Source organism: Pseudophryne corroboree, chromosome 9 (genome assembly GCF_028390025.1).
Source record: "Pseudophryne corroboree isolate aPseCor3 chromosome 9, aPseCor3.hap2, whole genome shotgun sequence".
Classification (NCBI taxonomy): Eukaryota; Metazoa; Chordata; class Amphibia; order Anura; family Myobatrachidae; genus Pseudophryne; species Pseudophryne corroboree.
The window spans coordinates 166,391,629-166,407,531 of NC_086452.1; the positions used below are offsets into that span (position 1 = coordinate 166,391,629).

A 15,903-nucleotide genomic window follows, 5' to 3' on the forward strand; every position below is an offset into this window, starting at 1 on the left:
TTTTGAGACGCCTGGGCAGGCACAGGCTGAGAAGCCGGCTGTCCCACATTAGGTATGTCGTCAAACCTTTTATGTAAGGAGTCGACACTATCACGTAATTCCTTCCACAGCACCATCCACTCAGGTGTCGACCCCTTTTCGGCGGACTTTCTCCCGCTTTTTCTGTGATACTGGCAGGGGTAATTTTACATCCATATAGCCTCTGGGACTATATATGATGTATATTTTGCCAGCCAAGGTGTTATCTATTGCCCTCAGGGCGCCCCCCCCAGCGCCCTGCACCCATCAGTGACCGAAGTATGAGGAGCAATGGCGCACAGCTGCAGTGCTGTGCGCTACCTTGGTGAAGACTGAAGTCTTCTGCCGCCGATTTTCCGGACCTTCTTCGTGCTTCTGGCTCTGTAAGGGGGACGGCGGCGCGGCTCCGGGAACGAACACCAAGGTCGGGTCCTGCGGTCGATCCGTCTGGAGCTAATGGTGTCCAGTAGCCTAAGAAGCCCAAACTACCACCTGTTAGGTAGGTTCGCTTCTTCTCCCCTTAGTCCCTCGCTGCAGTGAGTCTGTTGCCAGCAGATCTCACTGAAAATAAAAAACCTAAATATACTTTCTTTCTAGGTGCTCAGGAGAGCCCCTAGTGTGCATCCAGCTCGGCCGGGCACAAGAATCTAACTGAGGTCTGGAGGAGGGTCTTGGTGGGAGGAGCCAGTGCACACCAGTAGTCTAAAAGCTTTCTTTGTAGTTGTGCCCAGTCTCCTGCGGAGCCGCTAATCCCCATGGTCCTTACGGAGTCCCCAGCATCCACTTAGGACGTTAGAGAAAGGAGATTAGCATGAAAGTGCTCCTAAATCTGACTTTCTTCTAACTGATGCCATAGTCAGCTGAATGAGAACTTTTGCTGTCAACCCTTTAAAATCCACTTCACTTAGTGGTTTAAACAGAGCAACTTGACAGGCTTTGACGACTAGATTTAGATTCCCTGACCCTGTAGTAGGAAAAGGGGAAGGTTGAGTGCGTAGCATTCCCTGGGGAAAAGTGCACCCATTCTGCAATTTTGCATTTCTCTTTCGGAACCATACCGTCAATGCTGACACTTGTATATCCAAAAGAGGCCACCGCTAAACCTTCATTTATTCCTGTTTAAAGGAAATGGCAAAAACCCTGGAAACTCTGCAAGATTTCGGGTCCATACCTCACTTATTGCACCAATGCATATAAGCTTGCCATATTTGGTGATAAATATGAGTTAAGGAAGTTTTTCCTTGCTCTGAGTCCTTGTGAGAATCTTCTGGATCTCAGTATATATATTTCAAAAGCCATGCCATTAAAACCGTTGATCCAGATATCTGTGATAATCAAGGACCCTGTCTTAGTCTGGACGTAGGGGAACAGAAAAGGTATTCAACATTTTCTGTGGATCTGTGTACCAACCCCTTCTGGGTCAAGCCGGGGATTATTAGACTCCCGGCATCTTTATTGTGTTTTCCTCACTATCCTGAGTAACAGAATGATTTGAGAAACACATAAGGGAAATAAAATTCCCATTAAAAAGATATTCACAAGATCACCTCTTTTGTTCCTGACCCGATTATGGCTTTTGTTGTTCAGATGGGACTTCATGAGAATTATCTCTGGCCAAGCCCATTTGTCTACCCGAGTCTGAAATGACTTTAGGGTGCAAGCCCATTCATTTACCTGAATGGCGTGTCGACTGAGAAATCAGCTCTTCCGTTTAGGACTTCTGGAACAAACCCTGAGGACAAGGCTGGAAGATGGAGTTCTGCACATTTTAGTATGTGATTTACCTCCTTCCTCGCTATTTATCTGCGTGTTCTTGTCTGAAAGTAAGGGTACACTACTGTCCTTTCCTTGTCCTTGCGGATCTGGACCGATCTTCCTTTAGGAATGTCCCGTGCCTGAATCAGGACTCAGTATATGGCCTGAAGTGCTAACAGATTTATTAGCAGGCACGTTTTTTCTGTGGTCCATAATCCCCGGAATCATATTTTTCAGAAAAATTGGCCTCAATAGTCGAAACAACTTGTATTTGTTGTCAGAATTTCTCCACCTGATATCCAAAAAGAAAAAGGTATCCTCTCATCTAGATGGAATGTCTGTAGCCCCCAGGCTACTTCTCACCTTTTTCTACCAGTACCACATACTTGTTTGTGCACTGTTCAACTGGCCCGTCTTCGCCACCTGGTATTCACAGACGGTCTTGCGTCCGGAGATTTTAACCCGGTACAACACTGCTTAACTTCCAACCTCATTAAGATTGGACATATCCAGTGTGATGCGGCCTTAGATGGAGGAGATGCTGAAAAAGTCTTTAGTGGAAATATGCCCACTCCATCATGTGTATTGTTAACACCATCAAACCCACCATTCGCATTGCTGCGTGAATCAATATTGTTTGACATTGTAATCATCTCCTAGTTTTGCCTTGGATATCTTGTTCCGAGGTAACTACTTTCTGCAAACTCGAATTCAGTATAACCCCACCATGAGTTATGTTACGGAACCAGAGATGATCCCATTTATGAACCACCCGTGCCTCTGCAGACAAGTTATTTGTATGTTGTAGATGACACAGAACCTTTCCTGTATTTGTGTCAGGATAGGAAGGTGGTCCAGGTATGGCAAACTTTCTTATCTCTACTAACGGAGATGAATTACCATAATCATTTTGGTACTCTGGGGCTGGGGCTAACCCAAAGGGTAAGGCCTAACTGAATTTTTTGCTGAAGAATGGTAACTTTTAGATAACACTGAATGACAGTGTTATAGGAGCCTGAAGGTAAAGTCCCTGACTTATCCAGGAATACCATGTATTATATTGGCTCCTCACCCAAGTATGGAGCTGCCTCCACGTGAACTGTATTACCAAAATTTCTTTGAAAATGATGAGGCGAGGGATTTTTGCCCCAGGTGGGAATAAACCCTCCATTGTGCATGGATTACTGGAATGACAATTGCTGATAAAACGTTTTCTGAATTGCTTCATGCAAATCCCTCGCCTACGTCTCTACCCGAGACGGGCTGAAACCGAATACCATTTAGGAGAATGGTTCCAGAAGGGAAAGTATAGCCCTAGAGATACCGCTTCTTGCACCCAGACATCTATTTGTAAACTGCTATCAGATCTGTGCCTGAAGAAGTCGGCCCCCCATCCTTCTGGAATCCACCAGAAGGAGACCTGCACCATCATACTGATGGCTTCTGGTTTCGAAGCTGACCTGTGGTTACTTTTGCTTCTTTGCCTTACAAAACTATTTGTATTAAGGCTGTCACGTTCTTTTATGACCGACAAGGCCAATTCAGACCCGTATATTTGGGGTTATATGTGGAAGGGAACGTGACCTTCCTGGAGTCTGTTTCTGACTCCAGAATAACTTAATTCAACCAGAAACTCCCAGCCAAAGCAAGAAATTTCAGAACCTTCCTTAATTCTGCATCAGCTTCCCATGTACAGATGAAGGGTTTATGTTGTGCCTAGGCACAGAACTATTCAAGATAGCCGTGGCCCCCTCTATACGTGAACCAAGCTGTTCTAGAACAGCGATTGTTTTGCTGATGCCCTAGAACGTTAGTGTCCATATGCGCTACATGGGATTCTCTCCCTTGCCGGTGCTGTAACTTGTTTTCCAGTACCTCAGCCCAATGTACATACAGCACCTGGTATTTCAAGATGGTTTCCCATCGAAGAACTTAATCAGGCCGAGCACTGCCTAGCTCCAAATCTATTGAGATTGAGCCTATCCAGTGTGGTGTAGCTGTAGACTACAAGGTAAAGTCCTGGCTGGCCTTGTAACTGCCCCAAAGACAATATGGTCTTATTCTTTTGATGGCAGAGGCCCCATATATTTTTGCATTATCCAAAGATGTGCATATCTAATTTTTGGGAGGCACTTCCCTATTTAAAACCGTCCCTATCTTGAAAAAGATATCGGAATCCCATTTACTGGGTATTCTACTTTATTGGTTGTGACCCAAAATAAGAATTTACTTACCGATAATTCTATTTCTCGGAGTCCGTAGTGGATGCTGGGGTTCCTGAAAGGACCATGGGGAATAGCGGCTCCGCAGGAGACAGGGCACAAAAGTAAAGCTTTTACAGGTCAGGTGGTGTGTACTGGCTCCTCCCCCTATGACCCTCCTCCAGACTCCAGTTAGGTACTGTGCCCGGACGAGCGTACACAATAAGGGAGGATTTTGAATCCCGGGTAAGACTCATACCAGCCACACCAATCACACCGTACAACTTGTGATCTAAACCCAGTTAACAGTATGATAACAGAGGAGCCTCTGAAAGATGGCTTCCTAAACAATAACCCGAATTAGTTAACAATAACTATGTACAAGTATTGCAGATAATCCGCACTTGGGATGGGCGCCCAGCATCCACTACGGACTCCGAGAAATAGAATTATCGGTAAGTAAATTCTTATTTTCTCTATCGTCCTAAGTGGATGCTGGGGTTCCTGAAAGGACCATGGGGATTATACCAAAGCTCCCAAACGGGCGGGAGAGTGCGGATGACTCTGCAGCACCGAATGAGAGAACTCCAGGTCCTCCTTTGCCAGGGTATCAAATTTGTAAAAATTTACAAACGTGTTCTCCCCTGACCACGTAGCTGCTCGGCAGAGTTGTAATGCCGAGACCCCTCGGGCAGCCGCCCAAGATGAGCCCACCTTCCTTGCGGAATGGGCCTTAACAGATTTAGTCTGTGGCAGGCCTGCCACAGAATGTACAAGTTGAATTTTGTTACAAATCCAACGAGCAATCGACTGCTTAGAAGCAGGTGCACCCAACTTGTTGGGTGCATACAGTATAAACAGCGAGTCAGATTTTCTGACTCCAGCCGTCCTTTAAATGTATATTTTTAAGGCTCTGACAACGTCCAACAACTTGGAGTCCTTCAAGTCGTCTGTAGCCGCAGGCACTACAATAGGCTGGTTCAGGTGAAACGCTGATACCACCTTAGGGAGAAAATGCGGACGCGTCCGCAGCTCTGCCCTATGTCGAATGGAAAATTAAATAAGGGCTTTTATAAAACAAAGCCGCCAGTTCAGATACTCTCCCGGCCGAAGCCAGGGCCAGTAACATAGTCACTTTCCATGTGAGATATTTCAAATCCACATTCTTTAGTGGTTCAAACCAATTGGATTTGAGGAAATCTAAAACTACATTTAGATCCCACGGTGCCACCTTAGGCACCACAGGAGGCTGTATATGCAGTACTCCTTTGATAAAAATCTGGACCTCAGGGACTGAGGCCAATTCTTTTTGGAAGAATATTGATAGGGCCGAAATTTGAACCTTAATAGATCCCAATTTGAGACCCATAGACAATCCTGATTGCAGGAAATGTAGGAAAACGACCCAGTTGAAATTCCTCCATCGGAGCACTCCGCTGCTCGCACCACGCAACATATTTTCGCCAAATACGGCGATAATGCTTCGCGGTGACTTCCTTCCTTGCCTTTATCAAGGTAGGAATGACTTCTTCTGGAATGCCTTTTCCTTTTAGGATCTGGCATTCAAACGCCATGCCGTCAAACGCAGCCGCGGTAATTCTTGAAAAAGACAAGTACCCTGCTGAAGCAGGTCCCTTCTCAGAAGTAGAGGCCACGGATCGTCCGTGACCATCTCTTGAAGTTCCGGGTACCAAGTCCTTCTTGGCCAATCCGGAGCCACTAGTCTTACTCCTCTTTGCCGTATAATCCTCAATACCTTTGGTATGAGAGGCAGAGGAGGAAACACATATACCGACTGGTACACCCAAGGTGTTACCAGCGCGTCCACAGCTATTGCCTGCGGATCTCTTGACCTGGCGCAATACCTGTCCAGTGTTTTGTTGAGGCGAGACGCCATCATGTCCACCATTGGTTTTACCCAACGGTTTAATAGCATGTGGAAAACTTCTGGATGAAGTCCCCACTCTCCCGGGTGAAGGTCGTGTCTGCTGAGGAAGTCTGCTTCCCAGTTGTCCACGGCCGGGATGAATACTGCTGACAGTGCTATCACGTGATTCTCCGCCCAGCGAAGGATCCTGGCAGCTTCTGCCATTGCCCTCCTGCTTCTTGTGCCGCCCTGTCTGTTTACATGGGCGACTGCCGTGATGTTGTCCGACTGGATCAACACCGGTCTTCCTTGAAGCAGAGGTTCCGCCTGGCTTAGAGCATTGTAGATTGCTCTTAGTTCCAGAATGCTTATGTGAAGAGACTTTTTCAGGCTCGACCACACTCCCTGGAAATTTCTTCCCTGTGTGACTGCTCCCCAGCCTCTCAGGCTGGCCTCCGTGGTCACCAGGATCCAATCCTGCATGCCGAATCTGCGGCCCTCCAATAGATGAGCCTCCTGCAACCACCACAGAAGGGATACCCTTGTCCTCGGCGACAGGGTTATCCGCAGGTGCATCTGAAGATGCGACCCTGACCATTTGTCCAACAGATCCCTTTGGAAAATTCTTGCGTGGAATCTGCCGAATGGAATTGCTTCGTAAGAAGCCACCATTTTTCCCAGGACTCTTGTGCATTGATGTACAGACACCTTTCCTGGTTTTAGGAGGTTCCTGACAAGCTCGGATAACTCCTTGGCTTTTTCCCCTAAGCTAAACTCTCTAAGCAGCTCTTTATGAGAGCCACCTAGAATTGCACCCTTCTCGGCCGGGCACAAAAATCTAACTGGAGTCTGGAGGAGGGTCATAGGGGGAGGAGCCAGTACACACCACCTGACCTGTAAAAGCTTTACTTTTGTGCCCTGTCTCCTGCGGAGCCGCTATTCCCCATGGTCCTTTCAGGAACCCCAGCATCCACTTAGGACGATAGAGAAACCTTTTTCCAGAATTCTGCTCTCGTGCAGAAACCCTTTTGGGACGTTTAAACAGAAGTGCCTTATTTTTACCCCAGGCTTTGCTGCCTTGTTGACAGATAGCCTATTTTTGCTCTCATTTACTCAGCTTATTCATTTAGCTGATATCTTTTACCTGTTCTTCATATGTTGAAGTAGAGTATAAGGAGCTTTCATCGTCTGATGATTTCATGTGTAGTATGTGAAGTCGATAATCTATTTACATTCGGTTCATCAGCTTGTCTTATTGAAGACGCTGTTGGGGATATACCACAATCAGTGAGCAGCATGTGTTAATATTGTAAGAATTAACATTTCAGCTAAACTGTACAAGGTCTGTGCGAACATCGCCTCAATGGGTCTATCTATACCTGATATAGGCCCTCATTCCGAGTCGTTCGCTCTGTATTTTTCATCGCATCGCAGTGAAATTCCGCTTAGTGCGCATGCGCAATATTCGCACTGCGACTGCGCCAAGTATCTTTGCTATGAAGATAGTATTTTTACTCACGGCTTTTTCATCGCTCCGGCGATCGTAATGTGATTGACAGGAAATGGGTGTTACTGGGCGGAAACAGGCCGTTTTATGGGAGTGTGGCTGAAAACGCTACCGTTTCCGGAAAAAACGCAGGAGTGGCCGGAGAAACGGGGGAGTGGTTGGGCGAACGCTGGGTGTGTTTGTGACGTCAAACCAGGAACGACAAGCACTGAACTGATCGCACAGGCAGAGTAAGTCTGGAGCTACTCTAAAACTGCTAAGTAGTTTGTGAGCGCAATATTGCGAATACATCGGTCGCAATTTTAAGATGCTAAGATACACTCCCAGTAGGCGGCGGCTTAGCGTGTGTAACTCTGCTAAATTCGCCTTGCGACCGATCAACTCGGAATGAGGGCCATAATCAGGAATGTATTATGCTAAACAGCAAATCATTTTTACACATAAACATCCTGTAATCATATAGGATAATACAGTTTTAACCGAACCACAACATTGCTGTCCTTAGATATGATAAATACTCAGCACTTTCACAGTGTACTACACAATTTTGTGACTGTAATCACCTTTCTCTAAAGTGATATGTGTGACCCTTCCAATGTACCTGCATTAAGGATCAGAAGTATCAACCGACAATCATTTATTATTATTAAGTCAGCATCACACTAGCAGTCAGTCACATATTATACATATATATCTATATATACACACACACATCATATGAGCAGATTATCAACTATGAACACATCTCAAAGCATGTAGGAGTACATATTACTGGTTCTGTTCTATACAGATCTTTAAAGTATTCAGACGCATTGCGAAGAAACCACAGTATTGTACATAAACTCATATGCAATTGGCACTAAAGTTAACTATTCATACTAAAAATGTAGATAGAATTTTAGTGCTGTATAACCCTTACTCTGTAGAGTGGGATACAGGGAGACTCACCCCACTTCCAGGATCGATCAATACGTTAGCAAACCGCTGAGTGGATCCAGACGCTACTAGTGTACACTGCTGCTCCGGTATTTTTATTGGACACAGACGCTCAGTGAACGTTAGTGCATGCATACGCTCTGTCTGCGACCCAGTCTCTTAGCGGTCAAACTTTAGTGTATACAGACGCAGCGCCATGCTGCGACCGAGTTCCCTCGTGGTAGCGTCTGAGATGGAAGTGAGGCAATCAGTTAATGGCGGGAGACGCTCGGAAACTGGTCATGAACTGGGGGGAGAATCGCTTGAACCCTTGTTCTCCTTATGAGCGTTAGGATTTTTGGGATCAGTGGGAGAGGTGGAAACACGTACACTGACTGGAACACCCACGGAGACACCAGTGCGTCCACTGCCACTGCCTGTGGGTCCCTCAAGCTGGAACAATAGCGCCGAAGCTTCTTGTTGAGACGAGAGGCCATCATGTCTATTTGGGGTAGGCCCCAAAGATCTGTTACCTCCTGGAACACCTCCGGATAGAGACCCCACTCTCCCGGATGGAGATCGTGTCTGCTGAGGAAGTCTGCTTCCCAGTTGTCTACTCCCGGAATGAAGATGGCCAGCGCGTGCTTTTCCGTCCAGAGGAGTATTCTTGTGACCTCTGACATTGCCGCTCTGCTCTTCGTTCCGCCCTGTCGGTTTATGTAAGCCACTGTTGTTACGTTGTCTGACTGCACTTGAATGTCCCGGCTTCTTAGAAGAGGGGCCGCCTGAAAAGACCGTTGTAGACGGCTCTTAGTTCCAGAATGTTGATGGGCAGGTCGGCTTCCAGGCTTGACCACCATCCTTGGAAGGTCACCCCGAGTGACTGCTCCCCAGCCCCGGAGGCTCGCATCTGTTGTTAGCAGGACCCAGTCCTGAATCCCAAACCGGCGGTCTTCCAGGAGGTTAGGCAATTGGAGCTACCAGAGGAGTGAAATCCTTGCCTTTGGTGACAGACAAATTCTCTGATGCATGTGGAGGTGAGATCCCGACCACTTGTCCAGGAGGTCCAGTTGGAAGGACCGAGCATGAAACCTCCCGTACTGGAGAGCCTCGTAGGAGGCCACCATCTTTCCCAATAGGCGAATGCATTGATGCAACGGCACCCGGGGTGGCTTCGATACATCCCGGACCATGGATTGGATCACCAACGTCTCGTCCCGCAGAAGAAACACCCGCTGCACTTCCGTATCCAGGATCAGTCCCAGAAAAGACAATCTCTGGGTTGGTTCCAAATGTGACTTTGGAAAAAATAAGAATTTACTTACCGATAATTCTATTTCTCGGAGTCCGTAGTGGATGCTGGGGTTCCTGAAAGGACCATGGGAATAGCGGCTCCGCAGGAGACAGGGCACAAAAGTAAAGCTTTTACAGGTCAGGTGGTGTGTACTGGCTCCTCCCCCTATGACCCTCCTCCAGACTCCAGTTAGGTACTGTGCCCGGACGAGCGTACACAATAAGGGAGGATTTTGAATCCCGGGTAAGACTCATACCAGCCACACCAATCACACCGTACAACTTGTGATCTAAACCCAGTTAACAGTATGATAACAGAGGAGCCTCTGAAAGATGGCTTCCTAAACAATAACCCGAATTAGTTAACAATAACTATGTACAAGTATTGCAGATAATCCGCACTTGGGATGGGCGCCCAGCATCCACTACGGACTCCGAGAAATAGAATTATCGGTAAGTAAATTCTTATTTTCTCTATCGTCCTAAGTGGATGCTGGGGTTCCTGAAAGGACCATGGGGATTATACCAAAGCTCCCAAACGGGCGGGAGAGTGCGGATGACTCTGCAGCACCGAATGAGAGAACTCCAGGTCCTCCTTTGCCAGGGTATCAAATTTGTAAAAATTTACAAACGTGTTCTCCCCTGACCACGTAGCTGCTCGGCAGAGTTGTAATGCCGAGACCCCTCGGGCAGCCGCCCAAGATGAGCCCACCTTCCTTGCGGAATGGGCCTTAACAGATTTAGGCTGTGGCAGGCCTGCCACAGAATGTACAAGTTGAATTTTGTTACAAATCCAACGAGCAATCGACTGCTTAGAAGCAGGTGCACCCAACTTGTTGGGTGCATACAGTATAAACAGCGAGTCAGATTTTCTGACTCCAGCCGTCCTTTAAATGTATATTTTTAAGGCTCCGACAACGTCCAACAACTTGGAGTCCTTCAAGTCGTCTGTAGCCGCAGGCACTACAATAGGCTGGTTCAGGTGAAACGCTGATACCACCTTAGGGAGAAAATGCGGACGCGTCCGCAGCTCTGCCCTATGTCGAATGGAAAATTAAATAAGGGCTTTTATAAAACAAAGCCGCCAGTTCAGATACTCTCCCGGCCGAAGCCAGGGCCAGTAACATAGTCACTTTCCATGTGAGATATTTCAAATCCACATTCTTTAGTGGTTCAAACCAATTGGATTTGAGGAAATCTAAAACTACATTTAGATCCCACGGTGCCACCTTAGGCACCACAGAAGGCTGTATATGCAGTACTCCTTTGATAAAAATCTGGACCTCAGGGACTGAGGCCAATTCTTTTTGGAAGACTATTGATAGGGCCGAAATTTGAACCTTAATAGATCCCAATTTGAGACCCATAGACAATCCTGATTGCAGGAAATGTAGGAAAACGACCCAGTTGAAATTCCTCCATCGGAGCACTCCGCTGCTCGCACCACGCAACATATTTTCGCCAAATACGGCGATAATGCTTCGCGGTGACTTCCTTCCTTGCCTTTATCAAGGTAGGAATGACTTCTTCTGGAATGCCTTTTCCTTTTAGGATCTGGCATTCAAACGCCATGCCGTCAAACGCAGCCGCGGTAAGTCTTGAAAAAGACAAGGACCCTGCTGAAGCAGGTCCCTTCTCAGAAGTAGAGGCCACGGATCGTCCGTGACCATCTCTTGAAGTTCCGGGTACCAAGTCCTTCTTGGCCAATCCGGAGCCACTAGTCTTACTCCTCTTTGCCGTATAATCCTCAATACCTTTGGTATGAGAGGCAGAGGAGGAAACACATATACCGACTGGTACACCCAAGGTGTTACCAGCGCGTCCACAGCTATTGCCTGCGGATCTCTTGACCTGGCGCAATACCTGTCCAGTGTTTTGTTGAGGCGAGACGCCATCATGTCCACCATTGGTTTTACCCAACGGTTTAATAGCATGTGGAAAACTTCTGGATGAAGTCCCCACTCTCCCGGGTGAAGGTCGTGTCTGCTGAGGAAGTCTGCTTCCCAGTTGCCCACGCCCGGGATGAATACTGCTGACAGTGTTATCACGTGATTCTCCGCCCAGCGAAGGATCCTGGCAGCTTCTGCCATTGCCCTCCTGCTTCTTGTGCCGCCCTGTCTGTTTACATGGGCGATTGCCGTGATGTTGTCCGACTGGATCAACACCGGTCTTCCTTGAAGCAGAGGTTCCGCCTGGCTTAGAGCATTGTAGATTGCTCTTAGTTCCAGAATGCTTATGTGAAGAGACTTTTTCAGGCTCGACCACACTCCCTGGAAATTTCTTCCCTGTGTGACTGCTCCCCAGCCTCTCAGGCTGGCATCCGTGGTCACCAGGATCCAATCCTGCATGCCGAATCTGCGGCCCTCCAATAGATGAGCCTCCTGCAACCACCACAGACGGGATACCCTTGTCCTCGGCGACAGGGTTATCCGCAGGTGCATCTGAAGATGCGACCCTGACCATTTGTCCAACAGATCCCTTTGCATGGAATCTGCCGAAAGGGATTGCTTCGTAAGAAGCTACCATTTTTTCCCAGGACTCTTGTGCATTGATGTACAGACACCTTTCCTGGTTTTAGGAGGTTCCTGACCAGGTCAGATAACTCCTTGGCTTTTTCTTCGGGAAGAAAAACCTTTTTCTGAACTGTGTCCAGAATCATCCCCAGGAACAGCAGACGAGTTGTCGGCATTAATTGGGATTTTGGAATATTCAGAATCCATCCGTGCTGCTTTAGCACCTCTTGAGATAGTGCTAAACCCATCTCTAGCTGTTCTCTGGACCTTGCCCTTATTAGGAGATCGTCCAAGTATGGGATAATTAATACGCCTTTTCTTCGAAGAAGAAATATTATCTCGGCCATTACCTTTGTAAAGACCCGAGGTGGCGTGGACAAACCAAACGGCAGCGTCTGAAACTGATAGTGACAGTTTTGTACAACGAACCTGAGGTACCCCTGGTGTGAGGGGTAATTGGAACGTGGAGATACGCATCCTTGATGTCCAAGGATACCATAAAGTCCCCTTCTTCCAGGTTCGCTATCACTGCTCTGAGTGACTCCATCTTGAACTTGAACTTCTTTATGTACAGGTTCAAGGACTTCAGATTTAGAATAGGCCTTACCGAGCCATCCGGCTTCGGTACCACAAAAAGAGTGGAATAATACCCCTTCCCTTGTTGTAGAAGAGGTACCTTGACTATCACCTGCTGAGAATACAGCTTGTGAATGGCTTCCAAAACCGTCTCCCTTTCTGAGGGGGACGTTGGTAAAGCAGACTTCAGGAAACGGCGAGGTGGCTCTGTCTCTAATTTCAACCTGTACCCCTGAGATATTATCTGCAGGATCCAGGGATTTACCTGCGAGTGAGCCCACTGCGCGCTGTAATTCTTGAGACGACCGCCTACCGCCCCCGAGTCCGCTTGCGAAGCCCCAGCGTCATGCTGAGGCTTTTGTAGAAGCCGGGGAGGGCTTCTGTTCCTGGGAAGGAGCTGCCTGTTGCTGTCTCTTCCCTCGTCCTCTGCCTCGTGGCAGATATGAATAGCCCTTTGCTCTCTTATTTTTAAAGGAACGAAAGGGCTGCGGTTGAAAGGTCGGTGCCTTTTTCTGTTGGGGAGTGACTTGAGGTAGAAAGGTGGATTTCCCGGCCGTAGCCGTGGCCACCAAATCCGATAGACCGACCCCAAATAACTCCTCTACGCATCGCCTGTCCACTGTCGTGTCCATAAAGCTCTTCTGGCCGAAATGGACATAGCACTTACCCGTGATGCCAGTGTGCAGATATCTCTCTGTGCATCACGCATATAAAGAAATGCATCCTTTATTTGTTCTAACGACAGTAAAATATTGTCCCTGTCCAGGGTATCAATATTTTCGATCAGGGACTCTGACCAAACTACCCCAGCACTGCACATCCAGGCAGTCGCAATAGCTGGTCGTAGTATAACACCTGCATGTGTGTATATACCTTTTTGGATATTTTCCATCCTCCTATCTGATGGATCTTTAAGTGCGGCCGTCTCAGGAGAGGGTAACGCCACTTGTTTTGATAAGCGTGTTAGCGCTTTGTCCACCCTAGGAGGTGTTTCCCAGCGCTCCCTAACCTCTGGCGGGAAAGGGTATAAAGCCAATAACTTCTTTGAAATTAGCAGTTTTTTATCGGGGCACCCCACGCTTCATCACACACGTCATTTAATTCTTCTGATTCGGTAAAAACTACTGGTAGTTTTTTCACACCCCACATAATACCCTGTTTAGTGGTACCTGTAGTATCAGCTAAATGTAACATCTCCTTTATTGCCAAAATCATATAACGTGTGGCCCTACTGGAAAATACGGTTGATTCGTCACCTTCACCACCGGAATCAGTGCCTGTGTCTGGGTCTGTGTCGACCGACTGAGGCAAGGGGCGTTTTACAGCCCCTGACGGTGTTTGAGGCGCCTGGACAGGCACTAATTGAGTGTCCGGCCGCCTCATGTCGGCAAACGACTGCTTAAGCGAGTTGACGCTATCCCGTAATTCCACAAATAAAGGCATCCATTCTGGTGTCGACCCCCTAGGAGGTGACATCCTCATATTTGGCAATTGCTCCGCCTCCACACCAATAACGTCCTCATACATGTCGACACACACGTACCGACACACAGCAGACACACAGGGAATGCTCTATACGAAGACAGGACCCACTAGCCCTTTGGGGAGACAGAGGGAGAGTCTGCCAGCACACACCAAAAAGCGCTATATATGACAGGGATAGCCTTATGATTAAGTGCTCCCTTATAGCTGCTTTTATATTAATATATTGCCATTTATTTTGCCCCCCCTCTCTGTTATACCCTGTTTCTGTAGTGCAGTGCAGGGGAGAGACCTGGGAGCCTTCCTGACCAGCGGAGCTGTGACAGAAAATGGCGCCGTGTGCTGAGGAGATAGGCCCCGCCCCTTTTTCGGCGGGCTCGTCTCCCGCTATTTAGTACATTTAGGCAGGGGTAAATATCTCCATATAGCCTCTGGGGCTATATGTGAGGTATTTTTAGCCTTTTTTAAAGGTTTTCATTTGCCTCCCAGGGCGCCCCCCCCCCAGCGCCCTGCACCCTCAGTGACTGCCGTGTGAAGTGTGCTGAGAGGAAAATGGCGCACAGCTGCAGTGCTGTGCGCTACCTTAAGAAGACTGCAGGAGTCTTCAGCCGCCGATTCTGGACCTCTTCTTGCTTCAGCATCTGTGAGGGGGCCGGCGGCGTGGCTCCGGTGACCATCCAGGCTGTACCTGTGATCGTCCCTCTGGAGCTTCATGTCCAGTAGCCAAGAAGCCAATCCATCCTGCACGCAGGTGAGTTCACTTCTTCTCCCCTCTGTCCCTCGTTGCAGTGATCCTGTTGCCAGCAGGAATCACTGTAAAATAAAAAACCTAAGCTAAACTCTCTAAGCAGCTCTTTATGAGAGCCACCTAGAATTGCACCCTTCTCGGCCGGGCACAAAAATCTAACTGGAGTCTGGAGGAGGGTCATAGGGGGAGGAGCCAGTACACACCACCTGACCTGTAAAAGCTTTACTTTTGTGCCCTGTCTCCTGCGGAGCCGCTATTCCCATGGTCCTTTCAGGAACCCCAGCATCCACTTAGGACGATAGAGAAATAAGATTTTACTCACCGGTAAATCTATTTCTCGTAGTCCGTAGTGGATGCTGGGAACTCCGCAAGGACCATGGGGAATAGACGGGCTCCGCAGGAGACTGGGCACTCTAAAAGAAAGATTAGGTACTATCTGGTGTGCACTGGTTCCTCCCACTATGACCCTCCTCCAGACCTCAGTTAGGATACTGTGCCTGGAAGAGCTGACACAATAAGGAAGGATTTTGAATCCCGGGTAAGACTCATACCAGCCACACCAATCACACCGTATAACTCGTGATACTATACCCAGTTAACAGTATGAAATATAACTGAGCCTCTCAACAGATGGCTCAACAATAACCCTTAGTTAGGCAATAACTACATACAAGTATTGCAGACAATCCGCACTTGGGATGGGCGCCCAGCATCCACTACGGACTACGAGAAATAGATTTACTGGTGAGTAAAATCTTATTTTCTCTGACGTCCTAGTGGATGCTGGGAACTCCGTAAGGACCATGGGGATAATACCAAAGCTCCCAAACGGGCGGGAGAGTGCGGATGATTCTGCAGCACCGAATGAGAGAACTCAAGGTCCTCCTCAGCCAGGGTATCAAATTTGTAGAATTTAGCAAACGTGTTTGCCCCTGACCAAGTTGCAGCTCGGCAAAGTTGTAAAGCCGAGACCCCTCGGGCAGCTGCCCAAGATGAGCCCACTTTCCTCGTGGAATGGGCTTTTACTG

The 15,903-nt window shown here is 47.9% G+C and overlaps 1 long non-coding RNA gene across 1 annotated transcript in view; it reads right to left on the bottom strand.

Moving 5' to 3' along the window:
• The window catches only part of LOC134956847 (uncharacterized), a 78,400-nt gene extending 71,233 nt beyond the window's left edge, over positions 1-7,167 (bottom strand). The window contains exon 1 of the long non-coding RNA XR_010186230.1: positions 6,986-7,167. This is a non-coding gene — a long non-coding RNA (uncharacterized LOC134956847). The remainder of the gene's footprint in view (positions 1-6,985) is intronic.
• Positions 7,168-15,903: the final 8,736 nt, after the last annotated feature.